The following is a 17,307-nucleotide window of genomic DNA, read 5'->3' as shown; positions in this document are numbered from 1 at the left end:
TCCTGAAAACTCCAAGGAAACAAACAATGTATTTGCCCCCCATACAGTTCTTCCTAAGCCGTGCTTCGTTGGGAACCACCCTGCCTGGTATCAGGAGCTGTAACCGCCTGCCTCCAAGGCTAAGCCTGAGGGAATGACCTTGGACCATAAGCCACCAAGGAGACAAAAGCTTATTTCCCTGGCAGAAGCACCACTTCCGCTCCTTTTACTTCACCCTGCCTGGCTCCCAATGCTTAGTCAGTTTGCCAATGATGGGTAAGATTCCCCAAGGGGGGAATGACCTAAGACAGGCATGATCACGTGGGAGGCCCCCAAGGAAGGACTTTGGGGGCTACAGCAAAAGGGGGTGATGGACCCTCGCTCCTCGGCTTTGACATAGCCTGAGTCCTCATTGTCTGTGAGAAAATCTCCTAATCTCTTGGCTGCCTTACTTCCCTTGCTCCACCTAAGCCTGAAACAATGATGGAGGGTGGTGCAGCCCTGTGCTGGAAAGGGTGGGTTCCCCAGGTGATCAGGCCTAAGAAAGAATATGTAAAATCCTGTGAAACCTGCTTTGTTTAGAATGCTCTCAATTAACTGATAAGGGTCCAAGGAAGAAGTAAGTTTGTTCCTTAAAGTTTTTTACAGCTCTTTAGCTATCTGACCCTGACTCAAAATAGGCCCTCAGAGTTCCTTGTTATTTGATCCTTACTTCCCAGCAATGAGTAATGAGCTTTACCTGAATTCCTGTGTAAATGAACCCAATAAAAGCCATTGAGGAAAAGGCTCTTGGTCCTTCTCCTGTGCAAGATCGGCCACCCTTCCTCCCCAAGCAGATCATGTCTTGGTAGACTTATTCTCATCTGTGACGGATGCGGGGCTCTGCGGACAAAGCTCCCCCACAGCGCTTCAGCAGAACAAGACTGGCCCACAGAGGGCCTTTGTCAGGGACAACCAGCAGTGTAGTTGAGTTTATACTCTTTATGTGGCTTTGGAGATATGCTGATTTTCTGTAGTTTTTCAAAAGAGAGAAACACAATAACCTATATGTATGATTTCTATTTCCAATTGAAAGCACGTAGGTGATTTGTGCCACATTCATAAAAGTAAATTTTTATGTCCACAATAGATTGTCTTTGTATGTTTAACTTTACATCACAAAAATGCCTTTCCTTGAGTTATGGGTTTTCTACAGTTAGGATATGATAAATAGGTGAAATTAAATGATAATCTCCTATCACAAACCTCTTTCTGCCCTACACCCTGGATTTGCAACAATTGATTTGCATGGGTCTCAGAGAGTATTCTGGAATAAGAAATCAAACCATGTCCACAGTTAGGATTCAGACACGCATCTTATTCAGAAAGAGGGGAGAAGTGGGGATGGGGGTTGAAGAGCAAGAGGAGTTGCAAGGGAAGAATGAGCGTTTCCCCAAAAAACAGTGGCCCAGAAAATAGCTGCAACTACCCCAGGAGTGGCCCAGCTGTGAACAGCAGCTGCCACAGAAGGATGGCTCAAATGCCAAGAGGCAGCCCAGCCTCCAGAGACAGTGGGAGGGAAAGGAGCTTTAAAAGTAGAGTTGAGCTTCTGGGTAAATATTCCAAAGAACTGAACGCAGGGACTCAAAGAGATATTTCTACACCCATGTACCTACAGCATTATTCATAAGAGCCAAAATATATAAACAGCCCCAAAGTCTATTGATGGATGAACAGATAAACAAACTGTGACTATATTCAGGGGCCGGCATGAATAATGCCTCTTTTTTTATTACAAAATCATAAAAATGTAAATCTGCAACATAATGATATCACACTCAAGCACAACATATGACATTTTAGGTGAAATGTTCAATTTAAAACTATAAATTATTACACCATATTATCATCTTAGCAACCACACTCAAGCAGGTCTTACTTCTGCCAGACCCTAAAGTATATAACGCAATATTATTCCGCCTCAAAAAGAAAGGATATATATATATTCTGACACATGCTACAATATGAATGAAACTTGAAAACACTGTATACTAGGTGAAAGAACCCAGACACAAAAGACTACATATTGCATGATTCCTTTATTTGAAATATTCAGAACAGTCAAATCCATTGAGACAGAACGTGGGTTAGTGGTTTCTTAGGGCTAGAAAGTGAATACAAATGAGCACACGCTTTTCTCCGGTCGGGGGCGGCATGCTAAAAGTATTTGAAAATTAGATCACAGTGATGACTGCACACCGCTGTATATTCTAAAAAAAATACTGAACTTTACCAGTAAGTGAATTTTATAGTATGTAAATTATCTTAATAAAGCTGTCCTTTTATTTTTATTTTTAATTATATTTTATTGATTATGCTATTACAGTTGTCCCATGTTATCCTCTTTGCCCCCCTCCACCCAGCATCCACTGTTCCCTCAGGCAATCCATGCACTGTTGTCCATGTCCATGGGTCATGCATGTAAGTTCTTTGGCTACTCCATTTCCTCTATTGTACTTTACATCCCCCTGGCTATTCTGTAACTACCTATTTGTGCTTCTTAATTCCCCCACCTTTTCACTCATTCCTCTACATCTCCCTTCCATCTGGCAACCATCAAAAATCTCTCAGTATCTATGATTCTCTGTTCTTCTTCTTTGCTTAGTTTGTTTTTTAGACTCAATATTTGATAGATATGTGTTTACTGCCATTTTATTGTTCATAGTTTTGATATTTTTCTTAATAAGTCCCTTTAACATTTGTTAATGGTTTGGTGATGATGAACTCCTTTAGGTTGTTCTTGTCTGGGAAGCTCTGCATCTGCCCTTTGATTCTAAATGATAGCTTTGCTGGGTAGAGGAATCTTGGCTGTAGGTCCCTGCTTTTCATTACTTTGAATATTTCTTGCCAGTCTTTTCTAGCTTACAAAGTTTCTTTAGAGAAATCAGCTGACAGTCTTATGGGAACTCCTTTGTAGGTAACTCTCTGCTTTTCTCTTGCTGTTTTTAAGATTCTCTCTTTATCTTTAACTTTTGGCATTTTAATTATGATGTGTCTTGGAGTGGGCTTCTTTGCATGCATCTTGTTCGGTTCTCTCTGTGCTTCCTGGACTTGTATATCTATTTCCTTCACCAAATTAGGGAAGTTTTCTTTCGTTATTTTTTCAAATAGATTTCTAATTTCTTGCTCTTTCTCTTCTCCTGCTGGTACCCCTAAGATGTGAATGTTGATACACTGGAAATTGTTCTAGAGGCTCCTTACACTATCCTTGTTGTTTTGGATTCTTTTTCTTCTTGTTGGTTGGTTTTTGCTTCCTTATGTTCCAGATCCTTGTTTTGATTTTCAGCTTCATCCACCCTACTGTTGATTCCCTATTAATTGCTTTTTATTTCAATTAATGTATTCTTCCTTTATGCCTGGATCTTTTTTATGCTGTTGCAGTCATCACTAAGTTCCTTGAGCATCCTTATAACCAGTGTTTTGAACTCTGCATCTGGTAGATTGCGTATCGCCATTTTGTTTAGCTCTTTTTTGGAGTTTTGATCTGTTCTCTCATTTGGGCCATGTTTCTTTGTCTCCTTATTTTGGTAGCCTCCCTGTGCTTGTTTCTATGTATTAGAGTTGCTTTTACTCTCTGTCTTAGTAGTGTGGCCTAATGTAGTAGGTGTCCTGTAGGATTCAGTGGCACAGCTTCCTCTATCACCTAAGCTGATTACTTGAGGTACACCCTCTGTGTGGACTGAGTACACCCTCCTTTTATACTTGAGACTTTGTTGCTATTGGCAGATCAATGGGAGGGATTTACCCAGGCCAGTCAGCTGCAAGACTGGCTGTGAACACCACCAACCTCTGCCCTCTGTGGAGGGTCAGCAGTGCAGGGATAGGGTGGGGGGTTGCTCTTACATAGTCTGTAGCAGTCCACTGGGTGTGCAGACTCTGGGGTTTCCTGGGTGGTGAAGGCCAAGGTCAGCTCTCACCTGTGTTCTTCCCTGGGCCATCCATCCTGAGCTACAAAACAATCTGTAGATGGCTGCTACTTGTGCTGGGCTTGGGGGATCACAGGTGAAGCCAAGCTGTTATCCAAGGCTGGCTGCTTCTAGTGTTCAGCCTGGGGTCAATTGGCAAAAGGTATGGGATGTGGGGGCTCACTGAGGCTGGCTGTGGCTTGTTTAAGAGGATTTAGGAAGATCTGAAGCATGAGCTGAGATAAGCCATTCATATGGAAAAGCTGCTGTTTATCAGCTTGGTTGGGCCCTTGAGTTCAGCGGGGCAAAGCATCAGGGAATCTCCATGAGGGGCAAACAGTGTTAGCCAGGTTGATGGAATCAGATGTGGCAGCTGCCCATGGGTTCTGTGGCTCTGTGGGAGGAAGGCTCAGAAAAGGAACAATGGTCTCTGTCCATCTTTCTGTCTGGGAGAACATTGGCCCCCAGTTCTCACTCTGATTCTGGACACTTCTGTTCCTCCCTGTATGCTACTGGTGTCTTTCAAGCTTCTACCCCAGTGCTGGAGCGCAGAAGTAGTTAGTCTGAGTAAATCCATGTGTGACCCATTTAAGAGACTGCTTGGGAATATAGTAGTTTCTTCCACAAACTCAATCTCCACTGGTTTCTGCAGCCAGAAGTTATGGGGTCTTATTTTCCTGGCACTGGAACCCTAGGCTGGGGGGATCTGATATGGAGCTGAGCCTGATACACAGCCCCTGCTTCCCTCCTCCCCCTCTCCCCCTTTCCCCTTCCTGATTTATTCCTCCTGAATTTTTATCTACCATACATGGTTTTGGGACCAGCCCATTCCATGTCTCTGCATTTCCATCCCTCCTACCAGTCTGGATGGATGTGGAAGGAAATTTAGTTCCACGCTAAATTTCTAATAGTCGTTGAACTTTCATTCAACTCTGTTTCTGATTGTTCTGAGTGATGATTGTTCTATAGTTTAGTTGTAATTTTGATGTGGTTGTGTGAGGAGGTGGGCCATGTTTACCTATGTCTCTATCTTGGCTGGAACTACCTAAAGCTGTCCTTTCATTTTTAAAAAAGTATATACACAAACACAAAATCATTAATAATTAGCACAAATTTTCCTGACAAGTAGAAACATAATGACTAGTGAGTACTTTATGACTAATAGGTATCTTTTAAACCCTGTCTCAGGGCATGCAACAATCAAACTCAGATTTTTAGACAGCATCCCAGCTCAAGGAAATCTGGGACATCAGTATGGAAGTAGAACAGGTCAGTAAGGAGAAGGAAAAGATTGTAGCACCAGGCATGACCAGAACCAGAGGGAACTGGGCCACTTATGTGGAGCAAACAACCCAATCTAGAGTTTCCAAAGGGGCTGGGCAAACTCAGGCTACATTGAGGCCGATGTTGAGATAGGAGAGAAAGACAGGAGAGATGGATTGAATTTCATGCGTAGGTCCTACCTGGTAAATAATAGGTATTTCCACAAATTTGCAATCACAGACAGACAGGTTTGGAAGAAAATATCTTTAAATTAAAAAAATTATTGTTGACACTATTACAATTGGCCCCCATCTCTCCCCCTTTGCTTTCTTCCACACAGCCCTCGCCTCCCCCTCTCCCCCACCGCCTTCACTACATGGTTGTCTGTGTCCATGGACTATCCATATATGTTTTTTAGCTAATCTCTTCCAGTCCCCCCTCCCTTTCCTCTGAGATTTGTCAGTTTGTTCCATGTTAGGACAAAATATCTTTGACTTCAGTGGTGTCAAATATCATCTCAAAGACCTTATTTAACATAGTCCAGTACAAAAAGTTATAAAGTATTCAGAGTGGTCAGTTCTAGCTCTAAATTTTTGGTGAAGTTGCATTCAACTTCAGATTTATAATCATTTGGGATGAAAAAATCCCTGTAAATTTCCACTTGTCAGGGCTCTTACAGAGCAAGCCCAAGAAGTTTGCTCAGGCGTCTCTTTCCTATTACTCTTCTCAGTTAGTTTCTAACACATAAGAATGTGTTTGATCTTCTATGATGATCCAGTTGCCCCAACTGAAGAAAAAATTTTGGTCTTGGACAACAATTATTTTTATCTTCAGGGTCAGTGTTTGCTTCAGGGGCAAACATAGAAGAGAATAAAGCTACTAGGTTTTGAAAGCTGATTATATCTGACATTTTCTAGCTTTGTGACCTTGGGCAGGTCCAGACTTTCTCTGATCTTGATCTAAAAAATGAAATTAATGATATTTACCATCTAGGGGTAGGGAATTGAGGATGCATGTAGTTTCCCCGGCATTTAGGAGGGGCTCATAAATGATGCTTTTTTGTTATCAAGTCATTGAAAATTCTACCACAGTCAATGCAAATTCAATTTTTAATCTATTTATTGCTTTTTTTTAGTCTGCTTCATGGTTTAATGTGTAAAATCCCAGGCTTAGTCACTATTCAGTCAATTAATATTTATTATTATATTTCTCTGACACAGTAGTGACACCATTGGATTTCTTTTATACTTCTTATTCTAACATTGTATTTCTCTGAATCTAAGATGCCATTTGTTTTAAGATACATTCCAGTTTCAGAGACATTAAAATGTGAATAAACAGCACATTAGAATCAATGGAATATGGCTGCCCTTACTACATTAGGGCCTATAATCCACTAGTGGACCACTTCACAGGGTTGCTCAAAGTCTGGATCATGTTTACCCCTTCATTTCAGAAGACCAGATCCCTCTGAGTCAGACTCTTCTTTTCCATTAACCTTCTGCCTGATACCCTGATACCTACTAACATCACATCAGTAAACTTGATACCTACTGACGTCATATCAGTAAACACACGTTACATAAGTTTTTCAAACTCAGAAGAAACCTCTTTACTCCCAACAAGGAGGATTACACAGGTACAGGCTATTTACAAATTAGGCAACACAGGTACACAGAATGGATTCAGAGTCCACACCGTTCATTCTTTCCATGGGCTAGAGGGCAATCTGAGTCAACATGCCACCAAACCAGTGATTGCCCTGTTGGAAGTAGGGTTAGTGGGAACATGTGGAAGGGCCAGGGTTACTGGAATTCCATTTAATCATTTCTTGTCCTGTTCTAAAGTCAACAAAATGTTAATGCAGGGGAGATAGTTCATTATTTGATACAGCTTTTCAACATGTATTTAATACATGTTATATAGCAAGTATAGGAGGGACAGGGAGTCCACAAACAAATGAGCTATTTCTCTGGCCTGAAGGGACTTATATTTTAATCAGATTTTCAATGCTCTCTATAAACAGGCTGTTCCTCCTGTCCAGATAAACTCATTTTAATCAGGGAAGACAGACAAACAAACAAGCCAACAATTATAACACAATGCCGTGTTTGGAGACAAGTATGTGCACAGTTTTTTTGTGAAACACAGCAGAGGAACACTGAAATCAGACCAGGGGTAAGTGATAGGAAAGGTTTAGAGAAAATGATGCCTGAACTTAGTTTGGAAACACAAATAGGAGTTAGCTTCCAAATGGAAAATTGGAGAAAACATATATAGAGACTGTCAAAAGATGGCAAATTGTTTGGTGTGGGGAGCAGGAGGAAAGGAGGTTGGGAAAGAGAGGTGGTCTGGTGCTGGAGAGACTGTAAACATCAGGTCATGAGGGTCTGTTGCCAGGGAAAGAAATCTGGTCTTAAGTAAGAAGAAAGGAGAACCAATAAAGAATCTGAACAGTGGAAGCAAAGGGCAAGCTGGAGACACAATGTGGCAGGCGCTGAAGGAAGAGCACACTGGCTGCTGTGTGGTGCGCGGTGGGAGAGGACTGAACCGAGCCAAGCAGGAACACAGATCCAGACAAGGATCGATGAGAGCAGAGCTGAGGCAACGGCGGTGGAGTTGAGAAGGAAGGGGCAGTTATGATGATTGGCAAGAAAGGAAACTGAGCTGGCTTAGAGGCCGAGGGCATCTGGGTAATGAGTGACCAGAAGAATTTAGAACGGCTCCCACGTTCTTGACTTGGGCAACAGGTGGTGCCATTTCCCAAGAAGAGCTGGTAGAGGGGAAGAGATGCTGCGTTTACATTCAGACAGGTTGCAGGTAAGATCCCTGAGGAACAGGCCGAAGGGGGAACATCCTACTCAGAGTAATAAGAAATAATAAATATGACTAATGTATACATAGTGTTCTACAGAGTGTCCAAAACTGTTATTGAAAAGTGAGGCATTTCCCTACCTAGGGTGGCTCGGTTGGTTCATCATCCCAGCAAAGCAAACGTCGCTGGTTCAATTCCAGTCAGGGCACATGCCTAGGCAGTGGTTTGGTCCTGGTTGGGGTGCATAGAAGAGACAACCAATCCATGTTTCATTCCTTCTTTCTCTCCTTCACCTCCCCTCTCTCTAAGGGGGGGAAAACAGAGAGAAGTTGTTCTATTTAAAAACAGAAAAGAAAAAGAAAAGTGAGGCATTATCAGTGAAGACAGTGAGGGGGATGGGGCCCTCATGTCTCCAAAGAACTCTGCACATACTTCCCTACAAACACAGCATTGTGCCATAATTGTTGGCTTGTTATTTTGTCTTCCCTGATTAAAATGAGTTTATCTGGACAGGAGGAGCAGTCTTCTTACAGAGAGCATTGAAAATGCAGTCCTAGAGGTTGATCTGGATTCAAGAAACAGAGAAAACCTCTGAAGGATTTACCTTCTTGGAAACCCCTGAAGGGCCACACTCAGAGAAAAACATGTTTGAAAATATTTGTTCTGGTTGAAGATAGTGGGGATGAGGCATTTTGAATTGACTTCTAATTTAGAAACCAAATGAAAGCAAAATAAAAGATCAAAAAAGAAAAACTTCCACCCTCAACAAATAAGGAACAAGTTATAGAAACAAAACTATGAAGAATGACTGCCAAATGAAGAGAATTTCGCCTTAAAACCTGTGGGAACACAGAGCCGAGGCAGCCCTGCACTGACCCTGGGACAGAGATCAATTTAACCAGAGGTGGGCGTCATGCTGCTGAGCAGGGATTGAAAAATTATCCTCTAAAGATAAACTATGTGGTTGAAAAATATAGGAGCATAATAATCACCATCTCGTAATGAAATATATGCCTTTTTTAGGGCCATTAGTTGGCAATTATTATTACATCTTTTGAAGAGACATTTTTCTAAAGGTAATTACTTTAGCTTTCTTTCAACTTCTTTTTCTTCTGTTAAATATAAAAGTAATAGTTTAATTTTTATTTTAAAAGCATGAAGATGCTTTTCTGTAAATTTTTTTTACCTAGCCTTCTATCTTCAAATTGATTCATTTAACAAACATTTATTGAACATCTAGTATGTGCTAAGCATTATTTTTTAAAATATTTTATTTATTTTAGAGAGGGGAAGGGAGGGAAAAAGAGAGGGAGGGAAAAAGAGAGGGAGAGAAACATCAATGTGTGGTTGCCTCTCACGTGCCCCACTGGGGACCTGTCCTGCAACCCAGGCATGTGCCGTGACTGGGAATCAAACCAGTGACCCTTTGGTTCATAGGCCAGCCCCCAATCCACTGAGCCACACCAGCTAGGGCTGTGCTAAGCATTATCGTAAGCATCAGGGACAAAGCAGTGGAAAAGAAAAATCATTGGCTTCATGCCACATACATTTTAGTGGTGAATACAAACCAACAAGAAGGAACTATACTATACTACAACAAGAAGTTCCTATACTATATAGGAACTATATAGTATAGTAAATAGGAACTATATAGTATGCCTGGAGGTAATGATAAGTATTATGAAGAATGGGTAAAGGGTTAGAAAATGATAAGAGGTAGCAGCCAGGGACTAGTTTCGGTGGGGGAATCTGTGCCAACCACGCTAAAATGGTAGTATTAGATCAGGGACTTAAATGACTCGAGAGAAAAGTCACGCAAAGATTTAGAAGAACACTTCAGGCAGGGAAATGGCAAACGTCATGGCTTTGGGGCAGCTCTAAGCTTGGTAGGTCTATCAAAGAATAGAAAGGACATTATGACTATTGCTTCCTAGGCCTGTATGTCATTGCCAGAACTATTTACTTTATTTCAAGTGTGGTGGGAAGTCACTGAAATGTTTCGAATGTGAAAGTAATTTGATTTAATGTTTTTAATTTTGCCTCAGATTGGATCAGCCGTGGTAATGATCTTTGCCAGTTTGGTAATAATCTCTGGTAGTCCGCCAGGTTTTCAGAGCCGTCCCGGTAGGACTGGTAAGAGCGGGTACTCCTAGCTGATGAGGTGTGGGGGTAGTGCAACTTTTGTCCTTGCACTTCCCTCTGTTGTCTGCATTTTTATAACAAGCACCTCCATTTTTAAGTGGCACAAGAAGTCGTTTTTTTAAAAAAAATCATTTTTCAGGTAGCCTTAAGAATGGAAAGCCAGCCTGGAGGCAGTTTTCACGATGTCCAGTGCATGGGCCGAAAGACAGAGGCATGCTGGGGTAGGGGAAAGCACGCAAGCACTGGAGTCAGAAAGCTAATCTGATCTCCAGATTTACCCAATATCAATTATATGATCTGTAAAATCCATTTACATTTTAGGGGTTCTCGTAGATGTAAATCAAGAAAGATTGAGGTAAAGATAAAGTGGGATTATGTGAGCAAAAGCACTTAATCATTCAGTCATCCACCACTCACCAAGTATTTATTGGTAACTTTGTGCCAGGCCCTGCTCCAGTTGCTGGAGACACATCAGAAAATAGAAGAGATCCATTTCCTACCCACGAGGTGCTTGTATGCTCAGGGGGAGAGGAGGTAATAAACAGGTAATTCAATGCACGAGATGTCAGATGGTAGTAAGTGTTTTAGAGAAAGATTAAGCAGGGCAAGGTGAACAGAGAGGGCTGGGGACAGGACTGGTTTCTCCTCATCCAGTTGGCTCCTTGTCATTTGGTGCCATTTGTGGACACAGTTTGTCTCTGCACGGTTCTTTTCTGGCTCCGGGGAGGGACTGCAGTGGGATGGGTGGCTTTAGGCATGGATGCCTGCCGGAATTCCTGGTGGACATGTGACGTAGGCAGCTGGAAGTACAGTTTTGGAGTTCAGAGAAGTAGAAGCAAAATAGAAAAATCTGAGGGTCATGTTATGGGTATAAGTGCAGAGAAAGAAGAAATCAAAGGCCAAAATTCTGGCAGACTCCATTAGAGTCAGTTCATATACTACTTCATTAAATTTTTAAATTTATCTAGCACACTGTACTGGGGTTAAGTGGTGAACGGTAAGATAAATTATTCTTGGCCTTCATTGAGTTTATCTTCTACTGGGAGGGACAGCAATGAATGCATACATGTGAAAAGAAATAAACAAGATAATTACAGTCTGATAAGTCAAATACATACTCTGACTGAAATAAACAGGAGCTAAATTCGAGCATAACCAGGGGAGGCTTCTTCTGATGAGATGGTCCAGGAAGACCTCCATGTGTACTTGGCCATCGTGCTGACAGCGGAAGTGTAAGATGTTCTGGGAGGACCGAATTCCAGGCAGAGCTGGAAGGGGTTTGGTTTGTCCTGAGGACTGACTTTCCTTGCTCTTCCTGCTGGGCCAGGTTCCCTTTACCCTGCACACTTTCATGACACTTAAAACCCAAATGTCTCTCAGAGAGTAATTGGTGACTTGAATTGAGCTGGACTCTTGATTCATTTACAGCTCCAGTTAACTAATATTTATTAATCAGACTTAAATTACAACAAGAGTGTTCTGCAGAAACTCAGTTATTGCTGGAGGATAGAGAGAACTTTTAAAACTAAGGTAACTGGAGGTGTGGGTTGGTTCATTTGCCCAAGGGAGGCGTGCTTTCTCTCTCTCTCTCTCCCCCCGCCTTCCTTCTCCCTCCTTTGTCTCGGAAAGGAAGAAAGAAGAAGATTATTCTCCACCTCCCTCTACCTCCTCCAACCCTTTCCAAGTTTTAAAGTACTCCCTTTTTGCTCACATTTGTCCTGAGGGTTCTTTCTCCTGCTCCATACCTGTACTCACTGGAATTCATTGAGTAAGATTTTGTGCTCACTGCACCAGGAGGCACAGATTCCAGGCCCTCCTCCACTACTTACTAGTTATGTGACTCTGGGCTGTTGTGGGAGTAAATAACTAGAGCCAGCTGGTACCCTGTGAGGCACTGTGGAATTGTGAGGTATTATTCATGTTTGCCTGAGGCAGTTGGAAACTTGGTGTTCCAGGCAGAGGCAACTTTGAGGACACTGAGAAACCAGAAAGAAGGAAATGCCTAAAATTAGGGTGAGGAGAAGAAACAGAGAAAACCCGGAAGATGCCACTTGGCCTGAACTGATGGCCCGGTGCAGGGCTGGCTTCCCAGGATTTGAATCAAGACCCCGGGAGGATATCAGACCAGTAAGTGTCCTGCTCTCACCTTTCCTCAAGACCCCCAGCTCTGTCCAAGACTTAAGGTATTGGGGGTGTATTGGTCTCCCATTGCTGTAGTAAAGAACTACCACAAACAACCCAAGTTCATTATCTGATAGTGCTGGAGATCACAAGTTGGCCATGGGTCTCTCTGGACCCAGCTCTGGGTGTCAGCAGGGTTGCATTCCTTTCTGGGTGGCTCCAGGGGAGAATGTGTTTCCTTGCTTTTTGCAGTTTCTAGAGGCTGCCTGCCCTTGGCTCCGTTCCTCCGTCTTCGAAGCCAGCAAAGGCTGGTCGAGTCTCTCTCGCATCTTATCACTCTGACCCTCCTGCCTTCCTCTCTTACTTATAAGGACAATTGTGATTCCATTGGGCCCACCTGAATAATCCTTCCATCTCCAGATCAGCTGATTAACAAACTAAACTCCACCTACCAACTTCATTCCCCCTTGCCATGCCACATACCATATTCACAGGCTCCAGGGATTAGGATGTGGGCATCTTTAGGGGGCCATTATTACACTTACCACAGGGAGAAGTCAGACTCTCTGATGTAGCTCTGCTCCCACATATCCTACAGCAAGCCCTCTGACCCTCCAAAGCTAAGTCTGGGGACCCTGCTTGGTGGTCCCAAGTGGTTACATCCTCTTCCCCCTGAGTTGTGCTTGTTCACTCATCTGTATCTTTGAGGATAGGAACTGCCTTTTCCACTCTCGATTGTCTGTCTCTTCACTAGAAGGTAAGCAGCACATGGGCAGGGGTCTTTATTAGTTTTATTATAGATAGAAAGTAATAAAAGTAAAGACTTTAACCTTTAGTGTGTATATATTTTTAAATATATAGTATATATATATTTAGTGTGTATATATACACAATGAATTGTATATATGTATATACAGTGAATTGTATTTCCATTACCTAGCATGGTCTCTAACACAGAATAGATGCTTGATACTGCTGCTACTATTAATACTGCCAATAATATTTACTGAGCTCTTACTATGTGCCAGGCTCTGTGCAAAAGGCCTTACATGCATAATCTTATTTGATCCACATAACTCATGAAGAAGGAGCTGTTTTTTTCTTCATCTTATGCAAAAGGAAACTGATGTTTAAAGAAGTTAATTAATTTGTCCGAAGTCAGACGACCTAAAAGGAAGTTGAACTTGTATCTAACATCATAACTCTCTGCATTATGTCAAGTGCAGTCAGTCAGACAGAGAAACACAAATACTGCTTGATCTTACTTTTATGAATGGAATCCAAAAAATCAAACTCATTGAAACAGAAGTAGAATGGTGGCTGCCAAGGGCTGGGGTGGGTGTGATGGGAAAATGAGACGTCTACAGACTCCCAGCTATAAGATGAGTAAGTTCTGGGTATCTTATGTACAACGTGGTGACTGTAGTTAGCAATACTGTATCATACACTTGAAAGTTGCTTAGAGAGTAGATCTTAGATGTTCTCACCACACACACACACACCCCTATGTGAAATGATACAGGTGTTGACTAGCATTATTGTTGTAATCATTTTGTAACACATACATGTGCCAAATCATCACATTGTACACCTTAAATGTATGTACACAATCTTATATATCAATTTTGTCTCAATGAAGCTATAATTTTTAAAAAAATATTGTATTCCTCCAACACTCAAGCTCCTCCTAGTTCTGGTTGCATTGAGAGGCATTGTGTGCCCTCGGGCTTTGGGGCACATGCCCTGGTCCTCCAGGCGGAATCTGGGGAGGGAGTGCCAACCTCAGCCCTGTATACAGAAGGCACTCCCTGTTTCCAGCAACTTGAAGTTCAAACAGGCAGGGAGGGTGTATTTTCCTAGGGAATGGGAGTCATATGTTGGCATGAGCGAGGTCCTCATAAGAACTATAGGCACATTTGCCAGAGAAGTGGGAATTCTGCTAAGGAATGATTTGGGGGTTACCTGGGTTGTCTGGGGGCCACTAGGCCAAACCTTCAGGAGTGGTGGTAGCTGTTGTCCTAGATCAAGGTCTCAATGTGTGACAGCATTAGTGCTGCTTTATCAGCCTTCTCTCTTGATCCTGCCTTCCCCACTGGGGGTGTCAGGATCTCATCAGCAAATTACGGGAATTTAGCAGTCAGTGTAAGCCAGTAGCCTGTGGTGCTGCCAACTTGGTAGTTAGCCTCGACTGATCCTCTGGACCATCTGTGGACCAGATTGGCTTGGCCACAGAGTGTTCACCTAATATATCCAAGAGGGAATAGCTGGGTTTACTGACAGGTTATAAAAGCATAGGATTTCCTTGGGAAAGTTTGCTGAAGGTAAGGCAGCAGGATGCAAGAAGAAGCACCACTAATGGGTTTCTTCATTCCCTCATTCAAAAAATGTGCACCTTTGCCAGGCTCTGTGCTAGAGACTGCAGATCGCCCTGGAGGGCAGGAGCAGTGCTGTCAGCAGGGCTGCACTATCACTGTGCACCTGGCACGATGGCCAAGTGCATTACAGGCAAAGAAATGAGAATAGGAGATGCAAAGACTGCTTACAGCAGCAAATGCAAAAGGATATGGGGAAGACCCAGGATTGGAGCTGGGATAAGCTACCTGGGCGAACAGCAGAAGCAATAGCAGGAAGGCAGGTGATGAGGGCATATTCAGGAAACAGTAGGTGGTGCGGCGGGGCTGCACTGGAGTGAGGGGCAGAATGACAAGTCACAACTGGCCCTGGTAGAAAGGACTTGGAGAGCAGGCTAAGTTTACATACCATAAGATTCGCCTATTTTAAGTGCACAATTCAATGATTTCTAGTGAATTTACCGAGTTGTGCAACCATCACCACCAGCCAGTTGTAGAACATCCTCATCGCTGCACCAAGGTTCCTCACGCCCACTTACGGTGAATGTCCATCCCTACCCCCAGGCAATCGCTAGTGCAGTTTGTCTCCATGGCTTTACTTTTGCAGGAAATTTCATACAATATGTTTTGGCATCTTTCACTGAGCACAGTGTTTCTGAAGTCCATCCATGTTGTAGCTTCTTGGATTTGTATTTTATTCCTTTCTATTGCTGAACAGTGTCCAATTGTACTAATATGCCACCTTTTATTTATATACCAGTTGATGGGCATTTGGGTAGCTCCCACTTTTGGGCTATTATAAATAATGCTTCTGTGAATATTCTTGTGTAGAAGTGTTTGTGCTCTGGGGTAGGTACTCAGGAGAGAAATTGTTGTGTTGTACAATCAATTTCTAGTTAACTTTTAGGGGCTGTATTTAATTACTTTTATTTCTTTTTATAAAGTGGCTTTATTACAATATAATTAGTATGCCATAGAACTTACCTGCTCTATGTATACAAGTCAATGAATTCTGGTACGTTGACAGAGGTGTACAATCACTACAGTCTACTTTCAGAACATGTCTCTCATCCTGAGAAGAAACCTTGTGCTCATTCATAATGGCTCTACCTCTCCACTCCCAGCCCTCGACAACCTCTAATTTACTTTCTGTCTCTACAGATTTGTCTTTTCTAAACATTTCATAGAAATAGGATCATATGATATGTGGTCTTTTGTATATGACTTCTTTCACTGAGCGTAATATTTTGAAGGGTCATTCATATTGCACAATATATCAGTACTTCACTCCCTTTCCTGCCAATGAGATCCCGTTGTATAGATAGGCCACAGCTTCTTACTCATTCACCAGTTAATGGATATTTGGACTTGGTTCCACTTTTTTGTCTAGTGGGAATAATACTGCTATGGACATTCACAAATTTTTGTGTGGAAAACACAGATTTTGTGTTTTCACTTCTTTTAGGTAGCTACCAGGGAGTGAAATTGCTGGGTTATAAAGTAAGTTTATATTTAACCTTTTAAGAAATCGCAAAACTGTTTTCCAAAGTGGCTGTACCATTTACATTCTCACTGGCAATATATAGGGTGGGCAGAAGTAGATTTACAGCTGTAATACAAATAAATGCCAATAATCAATAAATAAAAAATACAAGAATAAGCTCTGTTTTGTGCACTCACAGCTGTGAACCGACCTTTGCCTGCCCCTGTATGTGGGTTCCAGTTTCTCCCTATTCTCACCAGCACTTCTTATTGTATCATTTTGCTGATAGCTGTTCTAGTGGATGTGAAGTGATGTCTCATTGTGGTTTTAAGTTGCATTTCCTTAATGACCAGTGATGTTGAACATCTTTAAATGTGCTTATTAACTATTCATATATCTACTCTAATAAACTGTCTATTCAAATATTTTGCTCATTTTTAAATTGGGTTGTTTGTTTTATTGTTGTGTTGTAATGGTTCTTGATGCATTCTGGGTATGTTATCAGACACGTGATTTAAAATGGTTTACCCCCACCCTGTGGCTTCTCTTTTCGTTTTCACAGTGTCTGATTTTTGAGGAGAAACAGGACAAGGCAGAGCTGTGCTTCAGAAAGACAAGGTCATGAGTTGGATTCCTCTCAGGGCATGTGCCTGGGTCACAGGTCAGTCTAGGATGAGGCATGAATGAGAGGCAACCAATTGATGTTTCTCCCTCACATTGGTGTTTATCTCCCCCTCTCTTTCTCCCTCTTTTCCGCTCTAAAGATAAATAAATACAATTAAAAACAAACAAAGAAGCCCTGGCTGGTGTAGCTCAGTGGATTGAGTGCGGGCTGCGAACCAAAGTGTCATAGGTTCAATTCCCAGTCAGGACACATGCCTGGGTTGCAGGCCATGGCCCCCAGCAACCACACATTGATGTTTCTCTCTCTCTCTCTTTCTCCGTCCCTTCCTTCTCTAAAAATAAATAAATAAAATCTATAAAAACAAACAAACAAACAAAGAGAGTCTGCAGCAGTATGTGTGATGGATGGGAAAGGACAGAGAGCTCTATTTTAATACGTTTCTTTAACTTGTAACATAGGGAACAGGCATAGGCCAAGTTTCTCAAAATTCTTTGGGAATCAAAGGGTTATAAGCAGCTATTTATTGAAGCCTGTTTACAGTGCAGTTAATCAGTAAACCCGAATCAGTGAAATTACCCAATCTG

This window comes from Phyllostomus discolor, chromosome 5 (genome assembly GCF_004126475.2).
Source record: "Phyllostomus discolor isolate MPI-MPIP mPhyDis1 chromosome 5, mPhyDis1.pri.v3, whole genome shotgun sequence".
Lineage (NCBI taxonomy): Eukaryota > Metazoa > Chordata > Mammalia > Chiroptera > Phyllostomidae > Phyllostomus > Phyllostomus discolor.
Note: the sequence above shows the minus strand (reverse complement) of the source record.